The 16,281-nt window shown below is 39.4% G+C and overlaps 1 long non-coding RNA gene across 2 annotated transcripts in view; it reads right to left on the bottom strand.

Moving 5' to 3' along the window:
• Nucleotides 1-16,281, bottom strand: part of LOC132523750 (uncharacterized) — a 66,567-nt gene that overhangs the window by 40,718 nt on the left and 9,568 nt on the right. Inside the window, exon 3 of one of the 2 annotated variants that reach the window (XR_009541641.1) lies at nt 14,605-15,047. The exons of the other annotated variant lie outside the window; for it this stretch is intronic. This is a non-coding gene — a long non-coding RNA (uncharacterized LOC132523750). Of the gene's footprint in view, nt 1-14,604; nt 15,048-16,281 lie in introns of those variants that run through there. 2 annotated transcript variants of the gene reach the window in all.

Raw genomic sequence — 16,281 nt, 5'->3', positions numbered from 1 at the left:
TTCAAAGTACTTCTTAAGTATCATTAAGTTCACAAAACTTCAATTTCACCTATAAAATTCATCTTGATTTCTTTATCTGTAAATTAAAAGTTTTATTAGATAAGCTCTAAAATCCTTTTAAGGTATAAAAGTAAATGTTCTTCACAGAACTCTTGAAACTACAGAATGCACATTTAGTATTTAAACAGTGACTATCAAGATATACTGATACCAAATGACTGAAAATTACCATTATCAAGTGATGGAAAAGCACTTCAAAGCTTAAAGAATAAGTTATTTACAAAAGTTACCAGCTGTCTACAGATATATCAGATGTATAACACTCTTTTGGATGAAGCAAATAGTATTGTTTGTTATAACATCTCTTAAGTAATGAACTTTATGTACAATAGAAGCCTATTTTAAAGGAGTCTCATTTGAGCTAGAATTGCTTTCAGTGGGGCATTGTGAATAAGGTGAACTCCAAATGAAGAACCACATTCCTGATATACAAAGGGGAAGAAAGATTTAAAACTATAGAAAGAAAATATTTAAAAAATAAGTTACCACAGATACTTTCTTGTAAAAACTGACTTTTTTTTTGCTTTCAGCAACTGACCTATTGTACCTTGTGTAGAAAATGTCAAGTATCTCTAGTGTGACTTTTTAAAACAATTTTAAATTTTATTCATTTATTTTTCTTTTTGGCCACACTGTGCTGCATGCAGGATCTTAGTACCCCAACCAGGGATCGAACCCACACCCCTACCATGGAAGCCTGTAGTCTTAACCATTGGACCACCAGGGTAGTCCCTAGTCTGAATTTTTTTTTTTGGTTGCGCTGGGTCTTAGTTGCTGCACATGGGCTCCTTAGTTGTGGCATGTGAACTCTTAGTTGTGGCATGCATGTGGGATCTAGTTCCCTGATCAGGAATCGAACCCAGGCCCCCTGCATTGGGAGCACAGAGTCTTAACTACTGCGCCACCAGGGAAGTCCCTAGTCTGACTTCTTAAATGTGATATTTATCACCTAAAAATGAAGCACTTTACTAATGTCACCAAGATTTATCTGAGAGAACATCAGGTACCAAATTTGCAGCAGTCAAGGCAACTCAAAACAGAAAAGTGTGGTTGATCCAGATCAAAAGAGCAAAATGAAATCCAAGTGCAGGAGTAATCGTACTAATTTTCAAGCAATTTTAACCTCCTACAGCAAGGAGAACAAGGCTGGATATAACCTGTCAGTTCTTCTAAATGTCCTACAAATCTGTCAGTTTATAGACTAGGAAAATTTTTTCTTCTCACATCTAAGTAATAGTTGGAATTCAAAACTTATCTGAACTAATCAGCATTAACAATATCAATATCCAACATCCAATAAAAAATCATTAGTCATGTTTAGGAAGCAGCAAAGTGTTACACATAATTAAAAGGAAAATCAGTCAATAGAAACAGATTCAGAATGGCAGAGATAATGGAACTGGCAACAAGGATATTAAAACAGCTATGATACATATGTTTATTCAAAGAAAAACATGAACATAAGGAGAGAAATTGAAAACATTAAAAAAAGAACCAAATAGAATTTCTAGAGATGAAAAGTATAATATCTGAAAAAAAATTTTAATTGACTGTATGGGATTAATGCAGATTAGACACTGCTAAAGAAAGTATTCGAACTTCCCTGATGGCGCAGTGGTTAAGTATCCACCTGCCAATGCAGGGGACACAGGTTCGGTCCCTAGTCGGGGAAGATCCCACATGCTGAGGAGTAAATAAGCCCGTGTACCACAATTTCTGAGCCTGCACTCTAGAACCCCTGAGCCACAACTACTGAGCCCTTGTGCCACAACTGCTGAAGCCCACGTGCCTAGAGCCCGTGCTCCGTAACAAGAGAAGCCACCACAATGAGAAGCCTGTGCAATGCGACGACGAGTAGCTCCCACTCACCACAACTAGAGAAAGCCCGCGTGCAGCAACGAAAACCCAAAGCAGCCATAAATAAATAAATAAACAGGGACTTCCCTGGTGGCACAATGATTAAGAATCTGCCTGTTAATTCAGGGGACACGGGTTTAAGCCCTGGTCTGGAAGATCCCACATGTTGCAGAGCAACTAAGCCTGTGCACCACAACTACTGAGCCTGCACTCTAGAGCCCATGAGCCACAACTACTGAGCCCACGTGCAACAACCACTGAAGCTCACGTGCTCTAGGGCCTGTGCTTTGCAACAAGAGAAGCCACTGCAATGAGAAGCACGTGCACTGCAACGAAGAGTTGCCCCAGCTCGCCGCAACTAGAGAAAGCCCGCATGCAGCAATGAAGACCCAATGCAGCCAAAAATAAATGAATAAAATAAATTTATAAAAAATAAAAATAAATAAATCTATAAAATAAAAAAAAGAATTTATACAGACTTCTTGTCAGAAACATACAGGCCAAAAGACAACAGAATGACATCTTTGAAATGTGAAAGGAAAAAGGTAACTGTCAATCCAGAATTCTATAACCAGTGAAAATATTATTCAAAAATAGGTGGGGCTTCCCGGGTGGCGCAGTGGTTGAGAGTCCGCCTGCCGATGCAGGGAACACGGGTTCGTGCCCTGGTCCGGGAAAATCCCACATGCCGTGGAGCGGCTGGGCCCGTGAGCCATGGCCGCTGAGCCTGCGCGTCCGGAGCCTGCGCTCCGCAACGGGAGAGTCCACAACAGTGAGAGGCCTGCGTACCGAAAAAAAAAACCCCAAAAAGCAAAAAACAAAAATAGGTGAAACACATGAACAAAAGCTCAGGTAATTCATTGCCAGCAGGTGTGCACTACAAAGAAATGTGAAATAAATCCTCTCTGCAGAAAGATAATACTACCAGATAGAAACCTAGAGCTCCACAAAGGAATGAAGAGCAGCAGCAAAATGGAAATGTTGGATAAATATAAAAAATATTTTTCCTCATGTTCTGATTTCTTAAAAAGATAACTAAGTATAAATCTAAGAAAGCATTGTAGGGCTTCTTACATATATAATATAGAACAACATTATCTTGCACAAAGGACAGGAGAGGGGAATGAAGTATACACGCCCAAGATTCCTACGTTATATGTGAAGTGGCATATTATTATTTGAAGTTAAACTGCGATGAATTCAAATTCAGGGTTTCTTAATCTCAGCACTACTGACTTTTGGGGCCGGATAATTCTTTGTTGTTGGGGGAGGGGGCGCTATCCTGTGCATGATAGGTGGTTTAGCAGCATCCCTGGTCTCTACCTATTAGATGCTAACAGCAGCCCTACCCCCACCCCAGTTGTAACAACCAAAAATATCTTTGGACATTGCCCAAATGTCCCCTGAGGGGCAAAATCACCCCTGGTTGAGAAACAATGCCTTAGAGCAATCACAAAAAGGGGGAAAAATTATACACATATGAAACTAGTGGTGGAGATCAAATAGATACTCAAAAATTCTCTAAAAGAGGGCAGGAAGAGAGGATAAAAGCAACAAAGAACAGATGAAACAAACAGAAAACAATAATAAGATGTCAGATTTAAAACCTAACTATATTGACAAGTGCATTAAATGCAAGTGATTAAACAAACACTCCAACTGACAGGCAGAGACTGTCAGACTAGATTTTATAAAAGTAATAGCCAATGAATGACATGCTAGCTACAAGAAATTTCACATATAAATTAAAAGGATAGAGTAAGATATACTATGTTAAAAACACTCATCATAATAAAGCTTCATCACCTAATAGCAAAATATACTTACTATATGATCCAGTCACATCCATTCATTCCATCTACTCCTAGGTAGAAAAACACATGCCCACACAAGGATGTGTACACGAGTTCATAGCAGCTTTATTCAGAATAGCCCCAAACTGGAAACTACATAAATGTCCATCAAGATGTGAATGGAAACACTAACTGAGGTATATCCATACAATGGAATACTAAAAGAACCACTGATTTACACCATATGGATGACTCATAAAATAATTTTCCTGAATAAAACAAACCAGACACAAAAGATTACATACTGATTCAATTTATATGAAACTCTAGAGAAGACTAATCTTATAATGACAGTCAAGATTTCAGTATTTTCCTAGAGCCATGGTTGAGGGTAAGGATTGACTGGGAAAGGACAAAAGGGAATTCTTCCAAAAAAAAAAAAAGGTCATGAAGAACCTAGGGGCAAGACGGGAATAAAGACGCAGACCTACTAGAAAATGGACTTGAGGACACGGGGAGGGGGAAGGGTAAGCTGGGACAAAGTGAGAGAGTGTAGTGTATATATGGACATATATACACTACCAAATGTAAAATAGATAGCTAGTAGAAAGCAGTCGCATAGCACAGGGAGATCAGCTCAGTGCTTTGTGACCAGCTAGAAGGGTGGGATAGGGAGGGTGGGAGGGAGGGAGACGGAAGAGGGAAGAGATATGGGGATATATGTATATGTATAACTGATTCACTTCGTTATAAAGCAGAAACTAACACACCACTGTAAAGGAATTATACTCCAATAAAAACGTTAAAAAAAAAGAATTTTTCAGACTGATAGAAATGTTTTATATCTTGATTGTGGTAGTGGTTACATAGATGAATACTTTATTAAGGTTCATGGAACCATGCACTTAAAATTAAGTGTGCTTTATAGTGTGTAAATTATAGCTCCAAAAAGTAGATTTTAAAAATTCTTGCCATACATGTTCCATGTTAAAAAAAGATCGAGACAAGCAAAGAAAACAACAAAAAGTCATCTTTAGTCAAACAAACAAAACAATTTGTATATTATTCCTATATATCCCATTAAATAATTAAAAATTAAAAATTTTAAAGATATCATTTAAGACAACATAAAAATGTATACCACTAGTCCCAAAACAGGTGTGCAATACTGTTAACAGAAAAGTATAAAAGTTTATTGAGAGATAATAACAATCTAAATAAATAGATATACAATGTTCCTGGATTAGAAGGTCTAATGTTTTAAAGATTTTAATTCTCTCCAAATGGATTTATAGATTTAAAGCAACCTCAATCATTCTGAACAGAATATTTGCTTTGTTTTGTGGTACTTGACTAGCCGAAGGAAAGGGCCAAGAAAAGCCAAGACACTCTTGAATATGAAAAATCATTTTGGAGGATTTGACCTACCAGCTACCAAGAATTCTTACGATATTACATTAACTACGCCTATGACATTGCCTCAGAAGTAGAAAAATAAACTGGTGGAATAGAGAGCTTATTTAGAGGACATTTGTATCAATACTTGGTTGAGGAGAAGAGTGTCACTGCAGACCAGTTGGGAAAGGACTGTCTTTTCAATATGTTGTACTGGTACAACTGGACAAAAAACGTTTACCTCATACCATACCAAAAAATTAATTATGGATAGACTGAAGAGCTATTTGTGAATGGCAAAACCCTAAAGCTTTTAGGAGATAACTGTCATGGGTTGCATAGTGGCCCCTCCTTAAAAGATATGTTCATCTGGAACCCCACAATGTAAACTTATTTTGAAAAAGAGTCTTTGCAGATGCTTTTAAAATAAGGATCTCGAGACGAGATTATCTTGGATTAGGGTGGGCCCTAAATCCAATAATGAGTGTCTTTATAACAGAAAGAAAATAAGACACACAGGAGAAACACAAGGGAAAAGGCCAAGTGAATAGAGGCAGAGACTGGAATTATGCAACTACAAGGCAAAGAAGGTGAGGAGTTGCTGGCAGCCAGCAGAACTCTCACCAGGAGAGAGGCATAGAACAGGTTCTCTCTTCAGAGCCTCTAGAAGGAACCAACACTACTGATACCTCTATTTCAGACTTCTGGCCTCCAGAACTGTACCAGAATAAACTTGTTGTTTTAAGCCACCAGGTTTGTGGTAATTTGTTATGGCAGCTCTAGGAACTAATAAAATAACATAGGCGAATATCTTCATGACCTCAGGGTATCGAAAGTACAAAAAAAGCGCTAACTATAAAGGAAAAGATTAACTATCTTAAATTAAAACTAAAAAACCTCTTTTCATGAACAGATACGATGAAAGAATAAAAAGGCTATCAACAGAGTGGGGAAAGCTATTTGCAATATATATAACTGGCAAAATAACAGAGTCGCAAAATGGGCAAAAACCTTGAAGAGATACTTCGCAAAAGAGGAAATCCAAATGGCTAGTAAACATATAAAAAGGTGATCAGCTTTATTAATAAAGGAAATAAAAATTAAAACCAAAGTGAAATACCATTACATACCCAGCAGACTGTTAAAACCAAACAGAAAAAAATATGCCCCCTGTATCAGGCTCTTTACATAAAGAGAAATCCAAATGGCCAATAAAAATAGGAAAATGTGTTCAGCTTCATTTAAATTCAAACCACAGTGAGAAACTATTTATACCTCTCACCAAAATGACAAAATTTTAAAGGTCTGATAATACCAAAAGTTTGTAAAATTTGGGGTTAATCAAAATTCTCATACAGAGCTGATGGGGTGTAAATTGTTACAACTGTTTTGGAAAATATTTTGGCATTATCTTGAAAAGCTGAAGACCCACAGACCCCATAGCCCAGCAATTCCACTCATAAGTATATATACTCTTATGCTTTATGTGTATAAGAATATTCATAAAAGCGTTGTTTGTAAAAGGGAAAAACTGGGGGAAAAAATCCATCTGAAATGGATTAAGCCCCACTCATACAAAACACCATGATGGATGGATATCCCAAATGTAATCCTAAGTGAAAGAAGGAAGACAGAAAACGATACAAATAGTGTGATTTTATACATATGAAATTTGAAGACAGACAAAATTAACTTAATTGCATTGATTATCCTGGAAGTCATTTTATTGTTTATCTCTAGCAGATCATAGAGGATTATGATAGGAAGAGACACAGTTAGGGGGTCTACTGGGATGCTGGGAATGTTCCATTTCTTGACCCTGGATATAGTTATATCTATATATAAAAATGTTTTTTAAAATGTATATATAATGCACCTTCTATATGTAACTGTGTATTACATATCACAAAATTAACTAGTATAAAAGGGGAACTGTTTGCAAGTATCTCTTGTTTTAATATTTCCCACAGGGCAATTCCATGCTACGTTAGAAAATGAAAAGGATCCTAGGATACCAGCCACTTAAATAAAAGTAACTATTTAAATTCTTCTAGGGGGACTTCCCTGGTGCTCCAGTGGTTAAGACTCTGCGCTCCCAATGCAGGGGGCCCGGGTTCCATCCCTGGTCAGTGAAATAGATCCCCCATGCCACAACTAAAGATCCTGCATGTGGCAACAAAGATCCTGTGGGCTGCAACTAAAAGATCCCACGTGCCGCAATAAAAAAAAAAAAAAATCCTGCACACAGCAACAAAGATCCTGCGTGCTGCAACTAAGACCCGGCACAGCCAAATAAATAAATAAATAAATATTTCAAAAATAAATAAATAAATTCTTCTAGGAAGAAACTAGGCACTTTCCTCTTAATGACTTATGTATATGTCAAGGATTCTAGAAGATTCTAAATGTCCATTTTGCATTTTTGTGATTTAAAAAATATTATCAGGGAATTTTTTAACACCATGTAAGTTTTAAAGGTGCACTTTAAAAAATATAGATACCAAAACAAGAATACTATATGTTGGGTAGTAATCTATGACTTAAGATCTCAGTGATGTGTTGGTCATGACTTTTACTGGCTCCTGAGAGTTGACTGTGTGCATCTCTTCCAACTCCACAATTAATGTCACTTCACATTGATAGCCTAAAATTGGTTATATTAGTGGGAATATTTACACCTTGGAAACTGGCAATGGATAAATGCTACAAATCAGCACCCCTACCTTCACCCCAACCGGTTTATCAGCACACTACTGCTTAAAGACTAAGAGTTCTGAATATAAATTTAAACTTTTCTTCATTAGCTTTCTTATCTTTAGAGAGGCTTAACATGTTTAACAAACAACTCTATCAAGACAGTGAGGTACTTCCTAAGCCTTAAATAAGAAAGCTGCGCAAACAAGAGAACTTAACTGACGTAAAACTTAGAAAATAAAAAATTGAAGAGTAGAAAAAAACGGAAGAATAGACAAAACTTGGCATGCATTAGACCGAGAACTTGACATTTTCTAATAGTGCTGTTAACAGGAAAAAGAAAAATCATTGACACAGTCCCCTGCTGTTTAGGTACTTTGCTCAACAGTTGATGTCTACTTCCAACTGCTCCATTCAGGAGAGAATAAAACTGTTCTGTTTCTTGGAAAACATGGATGCAATTTTCCTGTTTGGTATATCATTATATTTGGGGCTAATGTCTTCAGTATTTAATGTAAATCATTTCTTTGTCCTGGTTCCCTCGAGCTGTTTAATAAAGCCCCCTACAGTTTATTGCTCTTGTATTAATCAGAGATTGAGAAGTATCAATTATTCAGTCTTTCCACTAGATGGAAAACATAGTAACTTTTCTGAGGTGAGATGTAGATACTGGTGAAAGGCAGTACCCTTTAGTGAGCAAGGCACACTTGAGAACTCAAAACCCAAACTGTGCATTTCATGTGTTGACCATTTACCTGATAATAGTTACTTAGATGTTCATTGCCTCAGTCTCTCCTTTCTAAGTCTTAGGTTTTAAATACTGATCATATAATTCATAAGGGTTTGCATTTATCCTTTAGAGCATTTTGGAATAAAGGCAATGTTGAAGAATAAAGTGGTACAATAGATTTAATCCTCCAACTGTAAACAAAAAAAATACCTTTTGTATTCCAGTGAAGCCTATATTCTCTTCCCATTTACTGCAATGTGACCTGTTTCTTCTGTGTGGTTAGTACACTAAATCCAATAGATTCAGTTACTACTTTGGAGAGAAGCTACTCCTTTTGAAATACTTGGTTTTTCCCCAAGTGACCAGCAGCCTACAAAGCACGATTCCCCTCCTCCTCCCCCATCTCTCTTTCTCCTTCCATCTCCATCTCTTCCTCTCCCTTTACCTCTCCTTCTTCCTCTTCCTCTCGCTCTCTGTAATCCTTCCTCCTTCCTTGTACTTGCTTGTTTAGGTGATTTTACTTTATTTTTTCATTCTTTCACATTTTGATTTTTTTAACATCTTCATTGGAGTATAACTGCTTTACAATGTTGTGTTAGTTTCTGCTGTATAACAAAGTGAATCAGCTATATGTATACATATATCCCCGTATCTCCTCCCTCTTGCATCTCCCTCCCTCCCACCCTCCCTATCCCACCCCTCTAGGTGGTCACAAAGCACCGAGCTGATCTCCCTGTGCTATTCAGCTGCTGCCCACTAGCTATCTATTTTACATTTGGTAGTGTATATATGTCAATGCTACTCTCTCACTTTGTCCCATCTGACCCTTCTCCCTCCCCGTGTCCTCAAGTCCATTCTTTATGTCTGCGTCTTTATTCCTGCCCCACCCCTAGGTTCACCAGAACCATTTTTTTTAGATTCCATATACATGTGTTAGCATACGGTACTTATTATTCTCTTTCCGACTTACTGCACTCTGTTTGACAGATTCTAGGTCCATCCACCTCACTGCAAATAACTCAATTTCGTTTCTTTTTATGGCTAATATTCCACTGTATATATATGCCACATCTTCTTTATCCATTCACCTGTCGATGGACACTTAGGTTGCTTCCATACCTTGGCTATTGTAAATAGTGCTGCAGTGAACATTGTGGTACATGACTCTTTTTGAATTATGGTTTTCTCAGGGTGTATGCCCAGTAGTGGGATTGCTGGGTCATATGGTAGTTCTATTTTTAGTTTTTAAAGGAACCTCCATGCTGTTCTCCATAGTGGCTATATCAGTTTACATTCCCACCAACAGTGCAAGAGGGTTCCATTTTCTCCACACCCTCTCCAGCATTTATTGTTTGTAGATTTTTTGATGATGGCCATTCTGAGTGGTGTGAGGTGATACCACATCGTAGTTTTGATTTGCATTTCTCTAATGATTAGTGACATTGAGCATCCTTTCGTGTGTTTGTTGGAAATCTGTATATCTTCTTTGGAGAAATGTCTATTTAGGTCTTCCACCCATTTTTGGATTGGGTTGTTTGTTTTTTTGATGTTGAACTGCATGAGCTGCTTGTATCATTTCCCTGTTTATAACCAATCTCCCATGGGGGCTGCCATCCCCTCCATGTGGGAATGCCCTTGTCACCTTGCTCAGGCTATAATGCCTACCTACCACCTAGCCTCTTCTCCCCTATTCTCACACTCACCTAATGATTTTAGGACTCTTTCAGGAAGAGAAAGAGGAAGGAGACTACTTTGTTTTGAAGGGTTTGAAAAGAATCTCTCCAAATTAATGAGATATGTCAGAGGTACAAAAGATTAGATAAAGATGCAACAAACATTTGTGTATCGATGTGCTTAAAGAATAAAACAATAGAGATAAAACAGAGCACCTCCCCCCCACACACATATCCTTCCCCAATTATCATTCCTTTCCCTCCATCCCAGAGGTAATTACTATCCTGATGTTTTTGTTGTCGTGCCTAGGCACGTTTTTACACTTTAATGTAACATTGTTTTGCATGTTTTAAAACTTGATATAAATGATAAACTATAGATCATGATATGCAACTTGCAGCTTTTGCTCAATGTTTTTGAGATTGTACTCAATTGATACTTTATACATTCTGGATACTAATTCTTTGTTGGTTATAAGTTTCCCACATTTATTTTTCAGCATATAGCTTGTCTTTTCATTTTGTTTGGAAGTTTTTGATGCACAGAAATTTTTCATTTTAATGTAATTAACTACGTCAGTATTTTCTTTATGATTTGTGCTTTTTGTGTTTTATTTAAGAAATCCTTTTCTAGCTGCTAAAAGCTATTAAGTTTTGCTTTTCACATTTAGATTACCAATTCCACACTACTCCCTCCCTACCCAACTCAGGCTATGATACCATCTGCTGACATGTATATTAATACAGTCATACTCTTTAGGGATTATACCTTGGTTATCCACAATTGAAACTGAGTGTTTAATCTTCCAAGAAAGCAAAAACTTTATCTTGTAAACAACTAAGCATTTCCCCTTAAACTTAGTTGAAGAATATTAGGAAGGCCTTATGTATTAACTAAGCTAGTCATATTAATACATGGTCGAGTCTGTTTTCCAGAACAATAAACATAAATATAAACAAATATATATATTTATATATTTTATACATATATATATATATTTTATATATATATATATATAAAATCAGCTCATGCAGTTACAGAGGCTGAGAAGTTCCACAATCCGCCATCTGCAAGCTGGGAACCCAGGAAAGCCATTGGTGTAGTTCTGAGAACTAGAGTGCCAATGGTGTAAGTCCTAGTCGAGAACAGTCTTCCTGACTGTTTGAGCTGGTGTCTCAATTTGAAGTCAGGCAGGAGAGAGAATTCAATCTTCTTCTGCCCTTCCATTCTATTCAGACCCTCAAAGGATTGGATGATGCCCATCCACATTGGGGAAGGCCATCTGCTTTATTTATTTATTTTTAAAAATGTATTTATTTAATTTTTAAAATTTTTGGCTGCGTTGGTCTTCATTGCTGCGCGCGCGGGCTTTCTCTAGTTGCGGTGAGCGGGGGCTACTCTTCGTTGCGGGGCATGGGCCTCTCATTGCGGTGGCTTCTCTTGTTGCGGAGCACGGGCTCTACGTGCACGGGCTTCAGTAGTTGCAGCACGTGGGCTCAGTAGTTGTGGCTCGCGGGCTCTAGAGTGCAGGCTCAGCAGCTGTGGCACATGGGCTCAGTTGCTCCACGGCATGTGGGATCTTCCCGGACTAGGGATCGAACCCGTGTCCCCTGCATTGGCAGGCGGATTCTTAACCACTGAGCCATCAGGGAAGTCCCCATCTGAGGACTTGAGTCTACTGATTCAAATGCTAATCTCATCCAGAAACGTCCTCATAGATACACCCAGAAATAATGTTTAATCTGGGCACCATATGTCCCAGTCAAGTTGACACAGAAATTTAACCATCACATCCTACAATTAGCATTTTTGTAAGCCTCGGTACTTAAGTGGTTTTATTTTTCTGCAACTGTAAATTCCCCCAACTTGGGGAATAGGTACTTAGAAAGAAACAGATGAAAAATGTTGCCATCTCCTAATTGAATTCATGTCAATTTATGAGAATCTTATTCTTTTAAGCAGCATGGACCAAATCTGGCCTGCTGCTCATTTTTCTACCTATTTTTCTACAGCCTGAGAGTTAATAACTTTTTACATTTTTAATGGTTAAAAATCAAAAGGGGAATAATATTTAATGACCCATAAAATTACATAAAGTTAAAATTTCAGTGTCTGTAAATGAAGTTGTAACACTTGATTGATTATTGTCTATGGCTGCTTAGTGCTACAACAGCAGTGTAGCTGCAACAGAGATTCCATGGCATGCAAAGTTTATCATCTTTACTACCTGGCCCTTTATAGAAAAAGTTTTTTGACATCTGTCTGATAGTCTTTTCTCAGATATGTCTCTAAGGATGGAGAGGGCTAGAATAAATATAGTCTCAAGAACTTTCCAACGCTAGAGAGTTTCAGGCAAATATAAATTGTTATGAGACTATGTTGGAAGACAATTCTCCATTGGTCTGTTGCATTTCTGCATGTCTCGTGAGAAGAGGCACTGACCCCTTTTATCTTTTCAATGATGCTTATACAGTGAACAGCAGCCTTGGAAGATTTGATCCTTCTGGATCAAAGGGCAGGTGTACTTACAGCCTTGGACCATAGTGTTCCCCTCCAGGGCAAAGACCAGCCCAGTTTACTGCCTATTACAAAAGATTTGGGTTCTCTAAGCTCAGAGAACCCTGTCATGTAACACAACCCAGAGCAAGTACAGATGACACTGGTCCTCTTTGCCTTGCTGTGTGGGAACTGGGCCCTGGGGAAATGGTGCATGACAATGCTGCTCCTCTGCCTACTGCTGTTGCTGCAAGTAATAAAGTCCTTTGCCTATGACATAGGAGCCTTGTGTCTTCTGTCCACATCCACAAAACTGTGGCAGACTAATCCATTAGCTTGCAAGTAGGGCAAGTAGAGGCTGATACTAGATCAGCCTCAGGTTTACCCCACTGTAACAAATAGTACTAAGTTTTGCCCTCTTTTAGACAACAGTGACAGAGACATGCACTACATTGAACATAAGAGGGAAATTTGCAACTGCTATGGCAGAAACCAGGCAAATTTTTAGAACTCTGGCTGGTTGGCTAGGGAGTGGGCATACAATGCTTGTTAAGAATGGCAACAGTTAAACTGTTCTTCAGCTCATCCCTTCCTTGAAGTCTGTCATGCTAATCTTAGATCTATCCAGAGATGACAGTAGAGGTTTTTTTTGTTTTTGTTTTTTTTTAACAGCACATCCAAACTGCTAAAAGAAGCTTTGGCCCTCTCAGAGAGATTTTCCTCAGGCAGACTAATTCCTGTGGGAAACCGTAAATGAGGCATTTAGATTAAGGCTCTTACTGCCCCAGATTGGTTTACAACGCTGATGAAGTAACCAAATGAAGATTGAGAAACAGACCCAAAGAAATATAGATAACTTCTTGCAATCAGCCCTGATATCATGGAAAACTCCCCCTAGGACTTACATTTAATTTAAGATACCTTATTTTGATAACGGGGCAACAGATGGCTCAGATTAAGGTGGACTCCTCCACGAAGGTTGTCAGCTGAAGGACACAAACTCTTGCCATAGCCGGAAACCGTGGCTGCAGCTGCCACAGAGCCTAAGGCTGAAATAATGTGGGCAAATAATGACTTTGGGTGGACTGGAACATTGGAATTTTGTTTGGTTAAGCTGAGGTCAGCCACTGCACTGCTTAAAACAAAGTCAACGCACCTTGTTTTCCACACGCGGTCACTCTCTCCTTCCATGCCTCTTACTCCCTCCCTTCTCCTCTACCCCAGTCTCAGCTACTTTAAGGGAAAGATGATTAGGGGAGGGGCCAAGGTTTCTATGTCAACATGGGGCACTGGAGGTCTATGCACCTGGCAAGTATGCTGGGAAACTTCGAGGAGGGGAAGAAGTCGAACTTGTAGGGCTCTGCTGGATACAGGCGCCCAAGTCACCATTCTACCAGACCCACAGGGGAACTGGCTCCTGGATTCAGCTTAATGGGGTTCAGGCAGCGCTCACCTGGGGAAGGAGAGCTGACATGACCTTGTGGGTGGGGCCCTCCAAGCCAATTCAACGTACTGTTGCTGTTACTTTTACATCTAAATGTACAGTAGGAATCAACGCGTTACATACTTGTGTTTCCTCATACCATAAATGCCAGAGGAGATTCTCCTGATTGGGAAGAGCTGCACGTAGAGAAATGTTAGTACTTTTTTTTTTTTATGGTACGCGGGCCTCTCACTGTTGTGGCCTCTCCCGTTGCGGAGCACAGGCTCCAGACGCGCAGGCTCAGCGGCCATGGCTCACGGTCGCAGCCGCTCCGCGGCATGTGGGATCTTCCCAGACCGGGGCACAAACCTGTGTCCCCTGCATCGGCAGGCGGACTCTCAACCACTGCGCCACCAGGGAAGCCCCAGTACGTTTTTTTTAAAGTAAGAAAACAATTTTATTTACAATAGCATCAAAAAGCATAAAATACTTAGGAATAAATTTAATCAAGGAGGCGAAAGACATACACTGAAAACTACACAATGTTGTTGAAGGAAATTAAAGAAGACACAAACGGGAAGACATCTTGTGTTCACAAATTGAAGACTCAATATTGTCAAGATGTCAACACCACCGAAAGCAATCCACAGATTCAACGCAACCCCCACCAAAAGGCCAGGGACACTTTTTGCAGAAATAGAAAAATTTATCCCACAATGTATTATGGAATTTCAAAGAATCCCGAATAGCCAAAACAATCCCGAAAAAGAAAAGCAAAGTTGGAGGTCTCGCACTTCCTGAGAAATGTTAGTATTTTTGAGGCTCCACGATTTCAGCTGCAAGTCTACAGGACTGATGATTTTGCCCACTGGAGCCTCTGACAATGGCAACCTCCATTTGTAGGTGCTCCTTGGGTCAACTTGGACTGAAAGACACCAAGGTGAGAAGGGATCAGTAAGTCTCGCTTGTCAATGGAAATATGTTCAAGAATACCACTGTTCTGGCCCCAGTGGCATCTTGGTTTTATATGAAAAAGTGGTAGCTATCCCCCAGGAGAAAAGTTATCCTTCACCTTCTCCTCCCTCTGGCTTTTCTGCTTGAAGCAAAGCCACCGGCTCAATGGGATCCTCAATTCACAGTTTCCCCTAAATGCCTGGGTCTGATTCACTGATGGTTTGGCTACACCGAGACCTGATAGGAGTTCTTGGACCTGTTGCAGCCATTCAATCTCAGTGTTAACATGTAGAACCTAAAGTGGACAAGGTCACTATACTCAGTGGGCAGAATTCAAGGCCACTCTCTTATCTCTTACCAACAGTCCTCTTGATGAATGAACCTTGTTATATTTGTATTGACTCTTAGGCTGTTGCCAATGGCCTAGCTCTTTGGTCTGTACTTTGAAAACTACAGACTGGCAGATTAAAAACACTCATCTTCTGTGGAGATGTGAACTGTGGAAACAAACCACACCTGCTGACCCAACCACTTGGGTCTCTCATATAGATATCTATGGTGGAGCCATTCTGATGAGGCTAACTGGAGTCAAGCTGCTGACAGAGCTTTGCACTGCCTTTATTGCCACTACTGCTGCCTGTGTCCGTCATTGTACTGGACATGATCCACACTGATCAGAGTAGAAGAGTCTGTTTCTGATGCAAAGGCTACCACTGCATGTCAGACCTGGACTGCTGACAAAAGGTGACGCATTTGTCTCACAGAGAATAAGGCCACGTTGCATGAGTGTGGCCCCCACCCACTCCTGGCATTTTGAATACATTGGATGTTAGACCCTTGTCTCAGGGCTACTGGTGGTACCTCACTGCTCTTGACCTTTTTCAGCTTGGGTGTTATTGGTCTAGTCCAATAACCACACCATGACTATAACCACACCATTGTGGCCCTTGAAACTAATGTGTCATGTTTTTGGCTTTCTGGACCATTTACAGTCTGATAATCGTATACTTTTTATTGCAAAAGCCACTCAACAATGGGCTACTGGCCAAGGTACTTAGAGGACTTTCCATGCTCTCTATTATCCACAGACATCTGGTATAGTTGAGTGTTGGAACAGTCACCTCAAAAATCGACTCAAAAAGATCTCTTACTCTATATCCCTCATCCCCTCCTAGTTCACATGCTTCAGTACTAGGTATTTTGGT

The sequence above is a fragment of the Lagenorhynchus albirostris genome, chromosome 7 (assembly GCF_949774975.1).
Source record: "Lagenorhynchus albirostris chromosome 7, mLagAlb1.1, whole genome shotgun sequence".
Lineage (NCBI taxonomy): Eukaryota > Metazoa > Chordata > Mammalia > Artiodactyla > Delphinidae > Lagenorhynchus > Lagenorhynchus albirostris.
This window is presented reverse-complemented; position numbering and strand designations above follow the sequence as displayed.